Raw genomic sequence first — 20,875 nt, 5'->3', positions numbered from 1 at the left:
CGGTGGCTGGACTGGGCCCCGCAGGCCTGAGTCTGTGAACTGCCTCTAGCGGTTTGGCGCTAGGACTTTGGCAGCGCTTAGGGCTGAGTTCCAGCTTTGAGACAGAGGAGAGAAGCAGTCCAGTTTGGTTCCAGACACTGGTCGGACCACAGAGGAGGACAGCAGCCGCCATTTCGGAGAGATGATGTAATCATCCCCATGTTCTACTGATCTCAGATCATTCAGCTACGGAACAGGTGATTTCAGGCTGGTAAATTTCAAAAACACAACAGTTGCACCAAGCAGAAAGAAGCGCGTGCAGTATGAAAAGACAAGGAAAGAAAGGATCACAAGCAATGCAGGTCAACTCAACTTTAGAAGAGGTAATAGCTGCAACAGATGGAATATCAGATAAAGAGTTCAGGATATATATGCTTCAGATGATCTGGAGTCTCAAGGAAGACATGAGACAGCAAAATCAGACAATGAAAGATCACATTGACAAACAAATCCAGGAAGTAAAAGATCAATTTCACAGGGAGATAGAGGTAATAAAAAACAAACAAATAGAAATACTAGAAATGCAGGAAACAATAAACCAACTTAAAAACTCAATTGAGAATACTACCAGCAGAGTGGATCACTTAGAAGATAGAACATCAGACAATGAAGACAGAGTATTTCAACTTGAAAAGAACATAGATAGCTCAGCAAGTCTACTAAGAAACCATGAGCAGAACATTCAAGAGCTATGGGATAATATCAAAAGACCAAACTTAAGAGTCATTGGGATACAGGAAGGCACAGAGCTCCAAACCAAAGGATTAAGCAATCTATTCAGTGAAATAATACAAGAAAACTTCCCAGACTTGAAGAATGAGACAGAATCCCAAATCCTAGAAGCCTACAGGACACCGATTGTGCAAAATCATAAGAGATCCACACCTAGACACATTATAATGAAGATGTCCAACATACAGAATAAGGAGAGAATTTTAAAAGCTGCAAGAGAAAGAAAGCAGATTACATTTAGGGGTAAACCAATCAGGATAACAGCTGATCTCTCAACACAGACTCTGAAAGCTAGAAGATCCTGGAATAACATATTTCAAACACTGAAAGAAAATGGGTTCCAACCAAGAATCGTGTATCCGGCGAAATTAAGCTTCAGGATAGAAGATGAAATTAAAACCTTCCATGATAAACAAAAGTTAAAAGAATTCGCAGCTAGAAAACCATCTCTTCAAAAAATCCTTGGCAAAACATTACAGGAAGAGGAAATGGAAAATAACATTGAAAACCAACAATGGGAGGTAGGACAGTAAAGGGGGGAAAGTAGTCAAAGAGGATAACAAATCAGGTTTAGTAACATCAATAAACAAATATGGCTGGAAGAACAAATCATATCTCAATAATAACCTTAAATGTTAATGGCTTAAACTCACCAATTAAGAGACACAGGCTAGTAGAATGGATCACAAAACAAGACCCAACAATATGCTGCCTACAGGAGACGCATCTGATAGGAAAAGATATTCATAGACTGAAGGTGAAAGGGTGGGAAAAATCATACCACTCATATGGACTGCGGAAACAAGCAGGAGTGTCCATACTCATATCTAATAAAATAGATTTCAAGCCAAAGTTAATCAAAAGGGATAAAGAAGGACACTTCATACTGCTCAAGGGAACCATACACCAACAAGACATAACAATCATAAATATATATGCCCCAAACAACGGTGCTGCTATGTTCATCAAGCAAACGCTCCTCAAGTTCAAGAGTCTAATAGACCACCATACAATAATCATGGGAGACTTTAATACACCTCTCTCACCACTGGACAGATCTTCCAAACAAAAGTTAAATAAGGAAACTATAGAACTCAATAACATAATTAATAACCTAGACTTAATTGACTTATATAGACTATACCACCCAACATCAAGTAATTGCACTTTTTTCTCAGCAGCACATGGAACCTTCTCAAAAATAGACCATATATTATGTCACAGGGCAACTCTTAGACAATATAAAGGGGTAGAGATAATACCATGCATCTTATCTGATCATAATGGAATGAAACTGAAAATCAATGATAAAAGAAGGAAGGAAAAATCAAGCATCACTTGGAGAATGAACAATAGGTTGCTGAATGATCAATGGGTTTTAGAAGACATTAAGGAGGAAATTAAAAACTTCCTAGAGTCAAATGAAAACACAGACACAACATATCGGAATCTATGGGACACATTGAAAGCAGTTCTAAGAGGAAAATTCATTGCTTGGAGTTCATTCCTCAAAAAAAGAAAAAACCAACAAATAAATGATCTCATACTTCATCTCAAAATCCTAGAAAAAGAAGAGCAAAACAACAGCAAAAGAAGTAGAAGGCAAGAAATAATTAAAATCAGAGCTGAAATTAATGAAATTGAAACAAAAGAAACAATTGAAAAAATCGATTATTTTTGAAAAAATAAATAAAATTGACAGACCCTTAGCCATGCTAACGAAGAGAAGAAGAGAGAGAACCCAAATTACTAGCATACGGGATGAAAAAGGCAATATCACAACAGACACTTCAGAAATACAGATGATAATCAGAAATTATTTTGAATCCTTATACTCCAATAAAATAGAAGATAGTGAAGGCATAGATAAATTCCTTAAGTCTTATGATCTGCCCAGATTGAGTCAGGAGGATATAGACAACCTAAACAGACCAATAACAATAGAGGAAATAGAAGAAACCATCAAAAGATTACCAACTAAGAAAAGCCCAGGACCGGATGGGTATACAGCAGAGTTTTACAAAACCTTTAAAGAGGAACTAACACCAATACTTTTCAAGCTATTTCAGGAAATAGAAAAAGAGGGAGAACTTCCAAATTCATTCTACGAGGCCAACATCACCCTGATTCCGAAACCAGACAAAGACACTTCAAAGAAAGAAAACTACAGACCAATATCTCTAATGAACCTTGACGCAAAAATCCTCAACAAAATTCTGGCGAATCGGATTCAAATACATATCAAAAAAATTATACACCATGATCAAGTAGGATTCATCCCTGGGAGGCAAGGCTGGTTCAATATACGGAAATCAATAAATGTTATTCACCACATCAATAGACTTAAAAATAAGAACCATATGATCATCTCGATAGATGCAGAAAAAGCATTCCACAAAGTACAGCATCCCTTTATGTTCAATACTCTAGAAAAATTAGGGATAACTGGATCATACCTCAACATTGTAAAAGCCATCTATGATAAGCCACAGGCCAGCATCACTCTGAATGGAGAAAAATTGAAGGCATTCCCACTAAGATCGGGTACAAGACAGGGATGCCCTCTCTCACCACTTCTGTTCAACATAGTCCTCGAAACACTGGCCAGAGCAATTAGACAGACGAAAGAAATTAAAGGCATAAAAATAGGAAAAGAAGAACTTAAATTATCACTGTTTGCAGATGATATGATTCTATACCTAGCAGACCCAAAAGGGTCTACAAAGAAGCTATTAGAGCTAATAAATGAATTCAGCAAAGTGGCAGGATATAAGATCAACACGCATAAATCAAAGGCATTCCTGTATATCAGCGACAAATCCTCTGAAAGGGAAATGAGGACAACTACTCCATTCACAATATCCCCCCAAAAAATAAAATACTTGGGAATCAACCTAACAAAAGAGGTGAAAGATTTATACAATGAAAATTACAGAACCCTAAAGAAAGACATAGAAGAAGACCTTAGAAGATGGAAAAATATACCCTGCTCATGGATAGGCAGAACTAACATCATCAAAATGGCAATATTACCAAAAGTTCTCCATAAGTTCAATGCAATGCCAATCAAAATCCCAACAGCATTTCTTGCAGAAATAGAAAAGAGAATCATGAAATTCATATGGAATAATAAAAGACCCAGAATAGCAAAAACAATGCTAAGCAGGAAGTGTGAATCAGGCGGTATAGCGATACCAGACTTCAAACTATACTACAGAGCAATAGTAACAAAAACAGCATGGTACTGGTACCAAAACAGGCGGGTGGACCAATGGTACAGAATAGAGGATACAGTAACCAATCCACAAAACTACAACTATCTTATATTTGATAAAGGGGCTAAAAGCATGCAATGGAGGAAGGATAGCATCTTCAACAAATGGTGCTGGGAAAACTGGAAATCCATTTGCATCAAAATGAATCTGAATCCCTATCTCTCGCCATCCACAAAAGTTAACTCAAAATGGATCAAGGAGCTTGATATTAAATCAGAGACACGGCATCTGATAGAAGAAAAAGTTGGTTATGATCTACATACTGTGGGATCAGGCTCCAAATTCCTCAATAGGACACCCATAGCGCAAGAGTTAACAACTAGAATCAACAAATGGGACTTACTCAAACTAAAAAGTTTTTTCTCAGCAAAAGAAACAATAAGAGAGATAAACAGGGAGCCTACATCCTGGGAACAAATCTTTACTCCACACACTTCAGATAGAGCCCTAATAACCAGAATATACAAAGAACACAAAAAATTAGACAATAAGATAACAAATAACCCAATCAATAAATGGGCCAAGGACCTGAACAGACACTTCTCAGAGGAGGACATACAATCAATCAACAAGTACATGAAAAAATGCTCACCATCACTAGCAGTCAGAGAAATGCAAATCAAAACTACCCTAAGATACCATCTCACTCCAGTAAGATTGGCAGCCATTAGGAAGTCAGACAACAATAAGTGCTGGAGAGGATGCAGGGAAAAGGGCACTCTTGTTCATTGCTGGTGGGACTGCAAATTGGTGCAGCCAATTTGGAAAGCAGTATGGAGATTTCTTGGAAAGCTGGGAATGGAACCACCATTTGACCCAGCTATTCCCCTTCTCGGTCTATTCCCAAAAGACCTAAAAAGAGCATGCTACAGGGACACTGCTACATCGATGTTCATAGCAGCACAATTCACCATAGCAAGACTGTGGAATCAGCCTAGATGCCCTTCAATAGATGAGTGGATAAAAAAAATGTGGCATTTATACACAATGGAGTATTATTCTGCATTAAAAAATGACAAAATCATAGAATTTGGAGGGAAATGGATGGCATTAGAGCAGATTATGCTAAGTGAAGCCAGTCAATCTTTAAAAAACAAATACCAAATGACTCCTTTGATATAAGGGGAGTAAACAAGGACAGGGTAGGGACAAAGAGCTTGAGAAGAAGATGTACATTAAACAGGGATGAGAGGTGGGTGGGAAAGGGAGTGAGAAGGGAAATCGCATGGAAATGGAAGGCGATCCTCAGGGTTATACAAAATGACATATAAGAGGAAAGGAGGGGTAAGTCAAGATAATACAAATGGAAGAAATGATTTACAGTAGAAGGGGTAGAGAGAGAAAAGGGGAGGGGAGGGGAGGGGAGGGGAGGGGGGATAGTAGAGAATAGGACAGACAGCAGAATACATCAGACACGAGAAAGGCAATATGTCAATCAATGGAAGGGAAACTGATGTGATACAGCAATCTGTATACGGGGTAAAATTGGGAGTTCATAACCCACCTGAATCAAACTGTGAAATATGATGTATTAAGAACTATGTAATGTTTTGAACGACCAACAATAAAAAAAAAAGAAAAAAAAATAATTTGGATGGACTACTGGGTGGTAACTCTAGGCAGGTGGGCATGGTTGGAGGAAGTAGGTCATTGTGGTGGCGGCGGGGAGTGTCTTGGCGACTATATCTCGTTGCTGTTCACAGACTCTCTGTCCTTCCCACGAACTGAAAACTTTCCTCCACCATGATGGAGACTTCTAAACCATAAGCCCCAATAAATCCTGTCTCTAAGTTGCTCTTGTCAGGTATTTTGTTCAGAGCAATGACAACCGACAAGCCCCCCACCCACCAAACACACACACAAACTCCAGGACAGAGGACTCGAGAAGAGAGACCACAGTCACACACACAAAGCATCGTCAACTCCATTCTCAAGGAGTGTCAGCTGGAGGGGTGGGGGAATGACAGTGAGGAGGGGGAATTCGGGTGCTGTGTCGTATGAGGTGACATTGCTGACTTTAAAATCTACACCATTTCCCTGCCGCAGTCCGGCTGCAGCAAAATAACCGGGGGGTGACGAATAACTTCTGTAGATTGATGCAGCAGGAATAGGAGCCCTTTATTGTAGGGCAACAGAGCTATTTATACATTTTGCACAGCTTATCTTAATTAGCATAAACTAGATACATCAATCAACCAATAAGGAATCTCCACACTTAATGGCTCGCTTTTGTTACTTCTCAAACCACTTCCTCTGGCATTTTGCCAGGCACCATCCAGACTTGTTTACGAACTCTAACATTTCTCTGGCAAAATACCAGGTGTTATTTTTGACTTATTTACAGACCTTAACATTTCCCCCTCTACCTCAAACCATTTTCCTTCCTTTACCTACGTGTGTGTGTGAGTGCGTGCGTCTGTGTGTGCGCACGCACAGCCCAGAGGAAGCCTCATTAATTACACCTGGTTCCAGGCAGAATGCTGGAAGAATTACCCCAGTTATGGAGACAGAATAGGAATGAGAGTAAAAAATAAGAGAAGATGGGGGAAGAGTTATCTTTTATTTGGTGTTTGCTGAATGTTATGAATTATGATAAGAATTTTTTTCCAGAATCTCATTTACTCTAAAACAGAAGCAATTCAGAAGATACATATAGTGTCCAATTTATAGATGAAGAAACCAATGCTTAAAGAATTTAAGTAATGGCTGGGAGAGGTGGTGGATACCTGTAATCCCAGCAACTCAGGAGGCTGAGGCAGGAGGATGGTAAGTTCAAAGCCAGCCTCAGCAATTTAGCAAGGTCCTAAGCAACTCAGTGAGACCTTGATTCAATAAAACATAAAAAAGATCTAGGGATATAGCTCAGTGGCTAAGCACCCCTGGGTTCAATCCCAGGTATCGAAACAAAAAACAAAACAAAACAAAAATTTAAGTATCTCGCTCAAGATCACATAATATTAGGACCAGAATTTTTAGACAGGTCTGGCTGCCTCTAAATTCCATACTCCTTAATATTCAAGTAGGCTCTATTGGGTTTTGTTATCACCTACAAGTATCCAAATAGCCCAAAGAGATAAGTATTCAAACAGTCTCTGACCTGGAGGGGTCACATTGGTTCTGATGTGATCAGAATTGAGCCCCCTACCTGAATTGGACTTTCTCTCTCTCTCTCTCTCTCTCTCTCCCTCCCTCCCTCCCTCCCTCCCTGGAGGCCTACACACAGCAGGATCTCCTAATGACCTGGAGTCCAATGCTCTGGACATTCCTTGAGGTTCAAGAATTCAGGCCAAGAGATTCCAACACAGTGCATTGCACCGTGGAAGAGATGGTGGAATCATCCAGTTGATGGCTTTTAGCCATACATTGCTTCACGCCCAAGAATGCACTTGTTTATGGCAAAAGGAAAGTGACTTCCTAAGACCCATTCTGGTCAACCACATGAGTTTCACCCATCGTAGCAGCCACTGATTGGAGTTGGTTTTGTTAACCTCCCATGACATGGTGTGTACATAAGCTCTGTTTGCTAAGGCAACACAGAGCCAGGGATTTCTTCAGTGTTTACAGTGAGTGATAAGAAAATGAAGTACCACAATCAAGTGCTCAGGCTCTCAACTCACCTCCTCTCAGGTTACCAGGAATTCTCAGTGGCATTTCGTAGCTTCAGGAGTATGCATTCTTGAAATAAGCCTTGGCCTGCTGGAAACACAACCAAGGCTCTGTAACTGCCACATTCCAGAACTGTAAAGCAAAGATTGACACCCCTCCACCCCCAACACAACTCCTTTTAATTGGTTTCTCTTTATTTTTCCAATCCAGCAACCATTTCCTGACCATCTGCTATTGGGGCACCCTGCTTGGCCACTTGGCACTGTAGAAGACACCAAGAAGTAGGAAACATGGCCACTGCCTTTAGAATATTACAGTTGGGCCAAAATCAGTAGTCAATCCGCAGGGTCCCCCATGGGAGGATTAGCTGGACCCTAGGACGCTCCCAAGAGGAGTCTATTCCAACAGGCAGTTATGTACCTGATTTTGATTGTCGTTTTACTCTGATGGCTTAGTTCAGTATGACCTTTGGAGCTTCACTGTATAAACTACACATTAAGTCACACTGCAGATATAATTGGCCCTATATCCCAACGTTAACTAGCCTATAATACCTAGTGATTACAGAAAAGTTACATATTTCAACAGATTGCTTTCTCATTTACAGATCTTGGATCGGTCAGAACATAATTGCTCATAACATATGCAGGCTGGTTTTTACTTCTCAAAGTCAGAATATATGGTCTAATATGTAATTATGATAAATGATAACTTACATATAAGTTACTGTGCTACTATAAAACGGTACTTAGACCCTTCAGTTTTAATATACATGATGTGGTTGTCCATCTCACTGGGGGTAAAAAAGCTACCAAGTTTCTTTCTAAAACTTCTGGCTCTTTAGGGTATGATGTTCACCGAGAGCTGCTTGGCTAAGCAGCAGAACTCAATTTCAGGCTGGAAGATTCAGACTCCTCAGTGGTGATCTTTTACATTTTCTCCAAAAGAGAAAAAGGAGACATGGCAGGAAGAAATAAATAAATAAACAAAGGAACCAAAACATGAGCTCCCAATGAAAAGACAGAGGAGGGCATTAGAGAGAGAAGAGAAAAGGAATGAAGAGAAAAAAGACTGACTGCCAAGGAAAAGAAAAAACTCTGACCAGTAGTCTGATTTAGTACAATCCATCGTGTCTTTGCTGGAATACCCAAAATAGGATATTCCACTTAGTTCCAAGCAAATGACTCCAAACACCAAAAGCAATGAGTGACTCAGAAAATCAGTTGAATGGGCTCTCACACCAGATCCAAGTTATTAATAGAGCTGTTTCCTTTTCTGCTAATAATAGGTCAGAATATACAATGATATTCCCCAGGCCCCCCCCCAAATATATTTAGAAATAGAGTGGATTCTATTTTAATATGGTACTTACTCTGCTCTTATGATTATTTGTCATAGTTAAGTACAAAGGGCATTACAAAAGCACAAGCAAATCTGTTGAATTATGATGTTTAAAAGCAACAAGGTCTAATTGTGGCATGATACAGAAGGAGTCAGGCAGTAAACCTGCTAAGGAGGAAGGTGCATCTCATGGTCTTCTCTTAGTAGTTTTCCAATCCTTAAGAATTTATTGTCAACACACCCCACTGTGGTCCCCTGTATAGTGGTGGTCACACCTTGTTAGATTCAACTTTATTGAATCTGTTCTTCATTTCTCTACCAATGCCTTTCTTACTTGACTTTGCTTGTAGTCCTTCACCACATAAAAATACCAGAATTAATAAGATGATTGGATGAAAAATGCAGAATAAATAACCATGTAATATGTAATGTGCCACAAATGTGGCGTACGCATATTATGTATTATGGCAAAACCTTAGTAATTGCCTGTCTGGTTTGATTTTCAGCTGAGTAAAGGGAAAAATTCTGAGGCTGTGCTATCTTTTCCTCTATTTTATTATTATTATTATTATTATTATTATTATTACAAATATCCGTATTGGTCGGGGAACCACATAAATCCATTACTCCGGATTTATAGTTTGCAGAATTTCTGGAATTGGAAACTAACCTAAGGTAAAGCATTTACCCCAACTCAGCTTTCCATAGTTTCCATACTTTTTTTCATCAGAAATGAATTTCAAGTTAACCTTTAGATAATAAGAAACAAGCGTTCCCTATGAAATTGTGGGGTAGCTAAACCCCAGGGTAGGGAGCCGTGTGACTCAGGGTGAGGACATGATGTTCTCAATCATCCCATTAGCAGATGGCTTTACACACAAGTGGCCGTCTTGGGTCTCAGAGCTTCGCTGGGGCTTCCCTAATCCAGAGGAGAAGGAGACAACATGATCTGGGGTGGGGGGAGTAGACGGGGAGGAAATAATGCCTCAGCAAAATTCTGGTATGTTCCTAATTCCTGCCTCCCCAGTCTTCTACCCACTATGACTTCTGTCCCCCGCCTGGAGTCTGAGGAGCACCGGATCACATGTCAATCCTCAGACTTCCACAAATTTCTATTGAGAGTGTGCCACCAGGGCCAGAGGTCACAGCCTGAGCAGCCCACGCCTTTGTCTACGGGTGATTGAGTCCAGTGGGGGAGGGTGTGTTCGTCTTCTAGTGTTGCCACAGTGAAGTGCCACACACACGGAGTGGTTTAAACAACAGAGATGTGTTGCGTTACAGGCCTGGAGACTGAACGTCCAAAATCAAGGTATGGGCAGGGTTAGTTCCTTCTAACATGGGCTGTGAGGGAGAATTTGTTCCATTCCTCTCTCCTGGCTTCTAGCAGCTGCCAAATGGCGTTCTCCCTTATCTTCACAGTCTCTTCTCTCTGAACATGTGTGTGTGTCTCTCTGTCCAAATCTCCCTTTTGTGCGGGGACTCCAGTCATGCACACGAGGGCCCATTCTCACGATCTTAACTCCATCATCTGAAAAGATCCTACTTCCAAATAAGGTCATGTTCCCAGGCTCAGGGGGTCAGAACTTCAATGTCTTATGTTAGGGACACGATGCTTGTTTGTCCAAATGGAGAAATAGTCTGGCATCTCTGATCCTCCAGATTGAACTTCATGGCAGAGAGGGTTCTGTGTTTTAAAGGATTGGGTCTGAATAGTTTTGTTTTTGACAGGTCTAGTTAGCTCAGGCTGCTATAACAAAATAACCACAGACTGGGTAGTTTAAACAGCATTTGTTTATCACCATTTTGGAGCCCGTGGAGTCTTAGATCAAGGGAGTGGCAGATTTAGCTACTGGTGAGGACTCACCTCCTGGTTTGTTCTCTGTGTCCCCAGTGAGAACGAGAGCCCTCATCCAACCACGGGGGCTCCAGCCCCATGACCTCATCTAGGCCCCACCTCCAAATATCATCATCTTGGTGAGGAGGGCTTCAACATATGAATTTGGGAAGTGGGGAGGAGGGCAGAAACATTCAGTCCATTGCAGTTTTCATTGTTATTAAGAGGATCAGTGAAGAGCAGCGTGCTGAGGTCCTTCCCGGACACCCATGGACTAGATCCCTGTAAATCACAAGGTTGCTCCCTTCAGTCAAACCTGTGATCAGCTAACAAGGCCCTAATAATGGCTGGCCATGCAATGTAAGTAACCCTCAAAGACAGTCCTTTATTATTTAGTCACGCAAACAGAGGCACACGGTTCCCCAGCACGCCTGTTAACGGCCACCACTAGACTCTAGAGAACTGTTGGATTTCTTCCCTGCTTTCGTGTGATTCATGGGCTGTGACTGCTCCATCTCTCTGGTCACCTGATGTCATGGAATCCCTCCCGCCACCCCCACAGAAGCCTATGACCTAATGCTAATTAGGAGAGGAATCCTACCCCTCCTCAGGCTGCCTCTTTTGCCGAGAAGAGAAATTGCCATCCCTGGATGCCTTCAAATGCACATCTGCCCTTCAAATAGGAGCAAAGCTTCAAGGGCTGAAAATTTATTGAGTCTAAACAAAATCCCGTGGAAATGTAGATCTCATGGGCTCCATAATCATCCATGTATTTTTTATAAATAAAACCTGACGTGCTCCTTTGAAATCGTATGGCTATTAGGAAGGAAGTCACTGATGTCACTTGCTTTTCTTTTAAGTCATCAAGAGCCTCCACTGCATGGTTTCCTTAAGCCATAGGAAAAGATCAGCTTTATGCACCATTTGTCATCTTTTAGCATAATCCACATTGGTGGGAAGGAGGAGACTGGTTAGAAAAAGAAAAAGACACAGTGTACAAGTAATAAAATCTGTACCAGAGAACGAGGTCCGTACCAAAGTGATGTGGTTGACCACCCGTTGGCTTCTAGGATGGAGATTCCGGACCACTGAGCAACTGAGTTCCCTCTGCTTTGAGTCTGTCTGTCTGTTCTCAACCCCTGGCCTTGTGGTTTGTGGCTGAGCTAACTGCTGGGCCAGCACCAGGCCTCAGCAGGGGCTAAAGGCACACACAGCCTAGCTTCCACCCCACCAGAGGGAGAGGAGAGCTGGTATTTCCCAGAGCAGCCTCTGGAATTCAGCACTGTCTCTAAACAGGAAGAAGAGATGTTTACAACTGCTGTCTGCTTTGGGGGCTGGGGTGTTTGGTAAGAGCGGAATTCTAAATTTGATGCAGAAAACAATCACCTGATATTTATAATAAGAACTAAATGTTTTCCTCTTCTTTCCACATGCAACCTTAGTTATTTAGAAAGGTCATTTACTGTTTTGATTCAAACTCTGCATGGAAAAAAATAAAGCATGCCTTCATGATTCAATCCAGGTCAGTTAAATCTGTTGAATATCTTCTGGGGGTTACAAAGAACCATTCAAGCCAGTGGGACTCTACAAAGATCCTACAACCAGGCCCAGAAAGTTTATTCATGATGCTTCCTTCATCACTCCATCTCCCACACCTAACAGAGTTTATTTAGGAAACTCTTGGCATTCAACATTTGTCAAATAAGTGATTGAGATCGACATCTCACAAGAACAGCATCTCACAAGTCCATTCCAAGCCCAGAAGGGACACTCCTGACTTAGGTAAGAAAGAAAGAAGCTGCAAGTTTTTTCTTCTTTTTTTCTTTTTGTACCAGGGATTGAACCCAGGGGCACTCAACCACTGAGCCACACCCCCAGCCCTTTTTATTTTTTTATTTGGAGACAAGCTTTCCCTAAGTTGTTTAGGGCCTCGATAAGTTGCTGAGGCCCACTTTGAGCTTGCGATCCTCTTGCCTCAGCCTCCCCAGCTTCTAGGATTACAGACATATACCACCACACCCAGGTAGGCGGGGTTGAGAAAATATACCCCAAACATGACCCATTGGACCTCAAACTGAGAGCACTGGTGGGTGGGGGCGAAGGAGAGCTTCCCCTGAAGGTGCCTTATCTACCTAAAGACCAGACCCATCCACAATGGCCTCGGCTCCTCCCACTAAAATTTCATTATCCAAGAAAAAGCACACTCTTCTCACAGAGCAGGAGACTGAAAATCAAGTTTCATACTCAGATCCCTGAGGAACTCTGTCCCAGGACACTAACTGTTCCTTGGGCCCATTCATTCTCTTAGGAATCACTTATTCTTCCTCCTCATAATCTAGTCCCTCCCTTCCCTGTCCCCTAAAACAAAGGGTATTTGCTTCTGAATCTCATGGGGCTGCTGGGTGCTCACTTTCCCGTGACGCCCATGAACATAATTAATTTATACACTTTTTCTCTTGTTAATTTGTCTTCTGTCAGTTTATTTCTGACTTATACCAATTCTCCACAGGGAGAAAGAGTAGGTTTTGGGGGTCCCTATAATTGTTAGGTAGGAGTTGAGGGACACCAAGATGGCAGAGCTGGTGAAGGACAAGACTAGGAAACCAGTCAGAGTCCCGTCCCTGTTTAGGATAAGTCCCATTGCCATGATAACTCTCACCCCCCAGGACTTATCACCATGACAATTCCCACCACAGGTTCAAATTTTAAAATGACCAATGGGGGTAACATAGGAAGTAATTTCTAATTAGGTCTTCTAAAGTAATGGTGGTGGTAGTTGGGGGGAATTTGAAAAATATTCTAATCAGGTGTGATAAAATAACCAGTGGGAGAAAATGGAGTAAGGTCTTCAACCAGAGCCACATAAGGAAGAGAAAGTCACACAGTTCAGGATATAAAACACTAATTTCCAGACATCGGGAGGTCTCTCTCTCTCTCTCTCTCTCTCTCTCTCTCTCTCTCTCTCTCTCTCTCTCTCTCTCTCTCTCTCTCCTTTCTCTCTCATACTCTTACTACCAAACAAAGTACTATCTTCATCTTCAATAAATCTGTACTCTGTTACTTCTGGTGTCTCAATTCTTTGTTTGGGACACCAGTGACCTGGGCTGGGACTGGACATCCCAATGGTAACAGATGAGCCAAAGCAGCATGGCGCCCGTACTTAGCCACATCTCTCCCCAGCAGCCTCTCCCCAGCAGCCTCTATGAACTCAGTCTTCTCTTTGTATCTCTGCGGAAGTACGTGATCTTCTGCAAAGTTTGACAATCACCACTGTAAAAAAACAGTGGTCAGGAGAGAACAAAAATAAATAAAAACTCATGAGATTTGATTTCTCAATGAGATAGTTACAGGAAATTGTTGATACTACAGGCAGGAGAGAGATCTTTGTTCTATAATTAACCTTCCCATGGATGTTGTAATTGTGTTATTCATCTCCATTGGAATGATCAGCATCCCCACCACCACCACACTATGCATCCCCAGGTCTTGGCCTCTAGCAAGTTCTCTTGCCTTGGGGGAGCTCTGACCTCCTGGAGGGTAGAAACAGATTCATTTACAAGAATGTTACTTGGCACTGAGTACAGGCTCAACAGACTTTTGGCCTAAATGGGATCAGGAAGGACTTTGAAGTGCATTCTCCTTGGGGGTCTACCTACCAGCATAAGCTCATCATCCCACAAACAAGGGTAGAATCAAATGTGTACACACACACACACACACACACACACACACACACCTTCCAGAAAACAAGTATCAGATTTTGAAATTGGGTGGTATATTTCAATATCAAGGAATAAGTCTTTGTTGTTGTTGTTGTTGTTGTTGTTATTTTCTAGAGACTGAATCTGAACCCGGTGGAGCTTAACCACTGAGCTACATCCCCAGTCCTTTTTATTTTATTTTGTTTTTAAAATTTGAGACAGATTCTCACTAAGTTGCTTGGGGCCTTGCTATATTGCTGAGGCTGGCTTTGAACTTGGGATCTTCCTGCCTCAGCCTCCTGAGTCTCTGGGATTACAGACATGCATCACGGTGCCCACCTAAATAAGTATCTTAATACAGCATAACCTTGCCATGCTAAGGATTCTAATGGAAAGAATTCGTGCTTTATATTCACATAATGAAAGACGCCAGGGTCTCCCCGTGTCCTTTCACCCCAACCCCAAGTCTGCTTCCCCTTTTGGGGATTCCAGGCTGTTCTCTGGACCCCCCAGACTCCTGGTTCAGAAACTCATGGTCAGTGAGAACCTTTAACCACAGAGGGCACACAAGGCGCCATGGAAGCTTTGGAAGGTTGCTTTTCGGTCTGTTGAGTTCATCCCTTTCCTAGGGAGACATCCCAGAGACTTTCTTTCTGTTGGAGGATGAGGGGTACAAACGTGTATAACCTTTCCTTGCTGAAGGCACCAGCCTCACTGGAGGCGGGGGCAGAGAGTAGAGTGGAGTGAGGGGCATTGGTTGACCCCAGCCTTCAGTTACGACAGCAAACCACTCATTATAAAAGCAGGGTAGCATCGACTCATTCCAGAAGTTTGGGGAAAGTAGAAGCTAGGTCACTGTGATATGCTTTGGGGTTCCCTGAGCACTAGCATTGGAGCCCAGATTGAGCAGAATTAATTCCGGAGGGAAGTGTCAGCAAAGGTCAGAGCTGGGGAAGCAGTCTGTGGGGTCAGGACTTCCCTAAGACCCCCCACCTCATCCAGGAGTCCAGAGAGGAGAAGTCAGGTCCTAAGATCCTTGCAAAGCCAGTATTTGTGCCCACGTGTGTGTGTTCCTGTGAGCAGGTGTGTGCATGCTGCACAAGTTTGAATAGAAATCGTTGTTTGCGTGCCTTGCCTCTGAAATCTTTTTACCCCCTTTCTTCAATCTGAAAAATATAGCCAGAGTATTAGTAAGGACGGCAACGTCTCACACGTCTAAAAGAGCAAACAGCTGAAGTGTTCATATCTTTTGTCTATTTCACGGCATTATATATCATTAACTCTCCTAAAGCCCTCGAAGATCCCTGCTCCTCGAGGTGTGTGGAATGTGCATTCCTTTGAGATTGCATTTTTAAAATGCCATTTGCTTAAAGCAATTGCTAGCATATTCTGTACTCCAAGAAGCTGATAAGATTCTACACTGAGCGTTCACTGGCTGTCAGAAGTACGCTTCCTCCGGAATAAGTGAGAGGAGAAGTGAGAATCATCTGGCATCTCTTTTTCAGAAGTCCAGGGCCGGGCTGGGCTGGGTTAGTCAGCTGTTTCTACTCCAAATCTGCTATTTCAACACTCAGGGTGGGAAAGAGCTGGTAATCAGTGGTCTAGGAATGCAACCACCTCCTCCAACTTCCCACTCCATCCAAATAAGCAAAAAGCATCATTAGGCACTGCCAATGAGACAACTCCCAGCTTGAGGGGGCTGCACCCATGTTCTTCCCTTATGTTTGCTGAAAGTCACATGTTGTGGGGTATCTTGAAATGCCCTCCTTTCTCAGAAACTGTCCCCTTTGAGCTATGATCAGAAGCAGGCCTGTGGCCCTTATGTGCTCAGCAAGGTATTCTCTAAGGCTGTGTTTAGATTTGCTGCAAGCTTGCTAAGCATGTGCCCTGTGCCCCTCAAAGCTCTTACCCATGCCCATGCCCAGGTCTCAGTGACAGCCTGGAGCTAACCCTCTATGGTTAAAAAGCTACTTACAACTATCCAGGTAAGGAAGCACTGGAGTAGTAAAGCATATTTTCAAGTAATTTGTGTGTGCGTGTGTGTGTGATGCCGAGGATGGAACCCAGGGTCTTGCACATGCTAGGCAACTGTCTACCCCTGAGCTATATCCCAGGCCCTCAAATACCTTTTTTTTGATTGCTTAGTGGAAGTCAGGTCCTATGCTTGACTGAACATTTGATATCATCTAATCCTCAGCCTATAAGGTGCACATTGGTCTAGTTCACATTCAAGAGACCTGAAAACCTGAGAGGTTGAGCAACTTATGTAAGCTCTTGCGGTTAGTAACCTATGGTACTGCAACTTTCATCTAGATTTCTCCAACTCCACTTACCTATTTGAAAGAAGGTATGCTTCTGGTATGTAAATTTATTCTTTCCTTCAATAAATGTCAACTGAGCTCCTATTTAAGCTCTTGGAACTAAAAACACGCCTGTGAATAAAACAAGCTGTGGCTTCATGGAGGAAACATGCTATTGTTTACAGATAGAAGATTCACAAATACAAAGTATGTGTGCTAGGTGCTGGTAAGTGTTAGTCTGAGGTCTGTCGCTATAATAAAACACCTGAGATAATTCATTTATCAAGAGAAAAGATCTATTTTGTCTCATTGTTTTGCAGGTCCCAGGTTCTAGGCCACAATCAGGTTGTCTCATTGCTTTTGGGCTTCTGGTGGGGGTGCCAGATGACAATTGCAGGCAGCATGTTGCCCAGCAAACTGCTCACATCGAGGCCAGGAAGCAAAGAAGAGGTCAGCGTCCCATAAACCCCTTCAAGGGCCAGGACCTGGTCTCCTCCTCTCTCACTAGGCCCCTCCTCCTGGGGGTTCCACCACCTCTCCACAGCACCACCCCCCAGTAGCTAGGGACCAAGCCTGCGACACATGGGCCTCTGGAGGACACTCATCCTCCAAACCATAGCACGTGTCATAGGAAAAAACAAACCATAAAATTAGATAGCAGGAGCTGGGAAATGAAGCATTTATGGTGACAAGACATTAAAAATGCTTCCCACCATGTCAAGAACAATTTCTAAACCCTGGAACCCATCACGGCCAGCTGTGATGACAATGTGCTGCTCCCCGCCAGCCCGAGAGCAGCCTGCTCCTGGCAAACAGGGATGCTTCAGCTTGTGGGAAAACACAGTCGGAATGGAAGTGCGAGGGCACCCGATGACTTCATCCTGCCGGCCTTCATCCCTCCCACCTTGGTTGGAAATGGATCCCCTCCCTTCTTCCTTCACAGGGAGGTTTTGAAAACATACCCCCACCAATCTGGAAACCGTTTTGAGATTCCCAAGAGGAAGATCTCTATGCAGAGGTGATTACTGGTATTGTTTTGCTTAACTGTGACATGATTGGGAATTACTGGGTAAAACCATTACCAATGAACAACCGAGTTTCAAAAGATGTGACAAATCAGCACCTCCAAAGACTGGCCACAAAATCAGGAGGTTGAGGAACTATGGATGTTTCTAAACTGTATAAATAAGCAGTTTTGTAAATAGTGTGATTTTCAGGTCTAGCAAGAAGGTGGTCCCCTGCTTTAGAAAACAAGGGATCTAATACCAGAACAATGCACTTTGGAAATGATCACTTCCCCCAGAAGTAGCAAGGTTTGTTAGTTCCCACATCCCAACAGGTCTACCTGGCTTCCTAAGGTACCTGCGACATCAGACTGTAAACAGTCTACCAAGATCATTGTTAGAGCCCTCTGCAGAATCAAATTTTCTTTGTCTAGAGGGATTAGAGAGTGTACCTGAACTGAAATTAATTTCATACAAAACCATCAAACTCTATTGTATTTTACTCCCTTCTAATCATTTCCAGCACTTCAATATGTTTTTGGGTAGAAAATAAATTTTAAATTCTTAATTAATTTATTAAGTAACGAATGTAGTGACCATTTCAAATCTTATACAGCCCCATTCCATGTCACTTGGGAGAAACTAACACTTTGATTTTTTTTCAGAAGCCAGTGTTTCAAAATTGAAAATATAAGTGGTCTTATTTCTATCGTAAACGTGGACACCTAATACTTTTCACATTTTTTTCCTTAATCCAGAAAGAGAAGCCAAGGTGAGAATTATTATTCTAATTATACATATAACACAGAGCAAAACGTCTATTATGACTGTCTGAATTTCGCTCTTTTTTGTCTTAATTATTTAACAAAATTATAAAAAAAAGATCCAAAGTGGTGGTAGTAATGATGAAATTTACTATTGCTTTATGAAAACTCTGAATCTGCACATGCAACAGAGATGTCACCAGTATTAGGTAGCTATTGAGCATTAGAAAGGTCGCTGCTCTGAATTGAAATGTGTTATAGATATAAATGCATACTAGATTCCAGCAATTTAGTGTAAAAATATAATTAAAAGTGTCTTAATAATTTCCATGTGAATATGTGGGCACATTCCTATGTGGGCAATATTGGATTAAATAAAATAGATTGCTAAAGTTAATTTTACTTGTTTCTTTTTCTATTTCTAGTGTAGCTGCTAGGATACTTAAAAATATATATGTGGCTTGCATTATATTTCTATTGGACAAACATAAGAAAGGGCACAGTGTTCTTCACCTAAAATCTATTTTATATCTAAATATCGTTACTTCTGCTATGTTTTGGTTTCATTAGCATAGATATTTTTTCTATCCTTTTATTTTCAGTCTACATATATCTTAAAGGTGAAGTGATTCTCTTACGGTCAGGATATACTTTGGTCTTTTTTTTTTTTAATCTACTTAACCTCACTATGTGTTTTGATTAGAAAATTTAATCAATTGACATTCACAGTAATTATTGATAGGTCCCACTTACTACTCCCATTTTGTTAATTGTTTTTCTGGTTGTTCTCAAATCTTTTGTTTCTCTCTTCCTCACCTGCTCTCTTCTTTGGTGATTAGATGATTTTATCTAGTGCTCTGCTTGTTTCCTGCAGGAAGCCACCTGTGAATTACCTGAGGATCTTCTCTCTGCCGGGTAGCCAGGGGGCATTGCAAACTATCCAGGGCTCTCCCCCAGCAATAGATTGCCTGCTGCACACGATCTTTATCTCTGTTCTACTAGGAAGATATCTCATAGTAGCTCCAGAGATGGGTGTAACCCCTTGGGAACTGAACAGCCCACCTTTAACCTATTTTGATAAAGAACAGTGTATGGAAAGCCTTTGATGTTTCCTGATATAAATAAAGCAGGCCTGGGCTCCATTTTGCCATAGTGTAGAAGCTTGATCCATATGATGGGTTTGCCTGGGATTTTGAGATTATTTTCAGTGGCCAATGGTTTTTCCATCATTCTACTTTTCCTAACTTTTATTTTTCTCAGCCAGCCCATGCCACCAAGGGGAACCCCATTTCCACCACCTGCTCAGGATGCAGGCAAGAGATTCCTAATTTTTTTTTAATCTTTTGTTATCTGCATAAATCTTTCTTTTGTAGTTAACATGAGACTTACATAAAACACAGTTACAATGGGATGCTTGAAGCTGATAACAACTTATCTTGGAGCACATAAAACATGACACTTTTATTCCACCACCTCCGCAATTGATGTCTCGGATGTCACCATTTATATCTTTACATGTTGCATATCCCTTAACAAATTGTTATAGCTCTTATTACTTCTAATTGTTTTGTCTTAACCTTTATACTAAAGACATGTGATTCGTACATCATTACAGTTTTAGAGTATTCTGAGTTTAACTGTGGTCTTACTTTTCAGTTCTTTTCTTTTTTGGGGTTCCAGGGATGGAACTCAGGGCCATTCAACCACTGCGCCACATCCCCAGCCCTATTTTGTATTTTATTTAGAGACAGGGTCTCACCGACTTGCTTAGCGCCTCCCCATTGCTAAGGCTGGCCTTGAACTTGAGATTGTCCCATCTCAGCCTTCTGAGCCGCTGGGATTACAGGCATGCACCACCACGCCCGGCTGTGGTCTTACTTTTACTAGTGAGTTTTATACTGTTGTACATTTTTATGTCACTAATTAACATTCTTTCCTTTTGACTCGCTTTAGCATTTCTTTGAAGACACATCTTATGGTGATGAACTCTTCGGTTTTTGTTGTCTTGGAAAGTCTTTATTTTTCCTTCATTTCTGAGGGACAGCTTGGCTGGGTACAGGATTCTTGATTAGAAGTTTTTGTTTGTTTCGGGGTTTTTTTGCCTTCAACATTTTGAATATATCATTCCAGTCTTTCGTGACCTGTAAGGTTTGGGCTGAGAAATCTGCCTGTAGCCTTACTAAAACTCTCTAACACAGGATGCACTTCTTTTATCTTGCTGTTATTGGAATCCCTTCTTTGATTTTTCACATTTTGATTATAATGTCTTGATATGGCCT

The sequence above is a fragment of the Urocitellus parryii genome, chromosome 8, assembly GCF_045843805.1.
Source record: "Urocitellus parryii isolate mUroPar1 chromosome 8, mUroPar1.hap1, whole genome shotgun sequence".
Classification (NCBI taxonomy): domain Eukaryota; kingdom Metazoa; phylum Chordata; class Mammalia; order Rodentia; family Sciuridae; genus Urocitellus; species Urocitellus parryii.
This window is presented reverse-complemented; position numbering follows the sequence as displayed.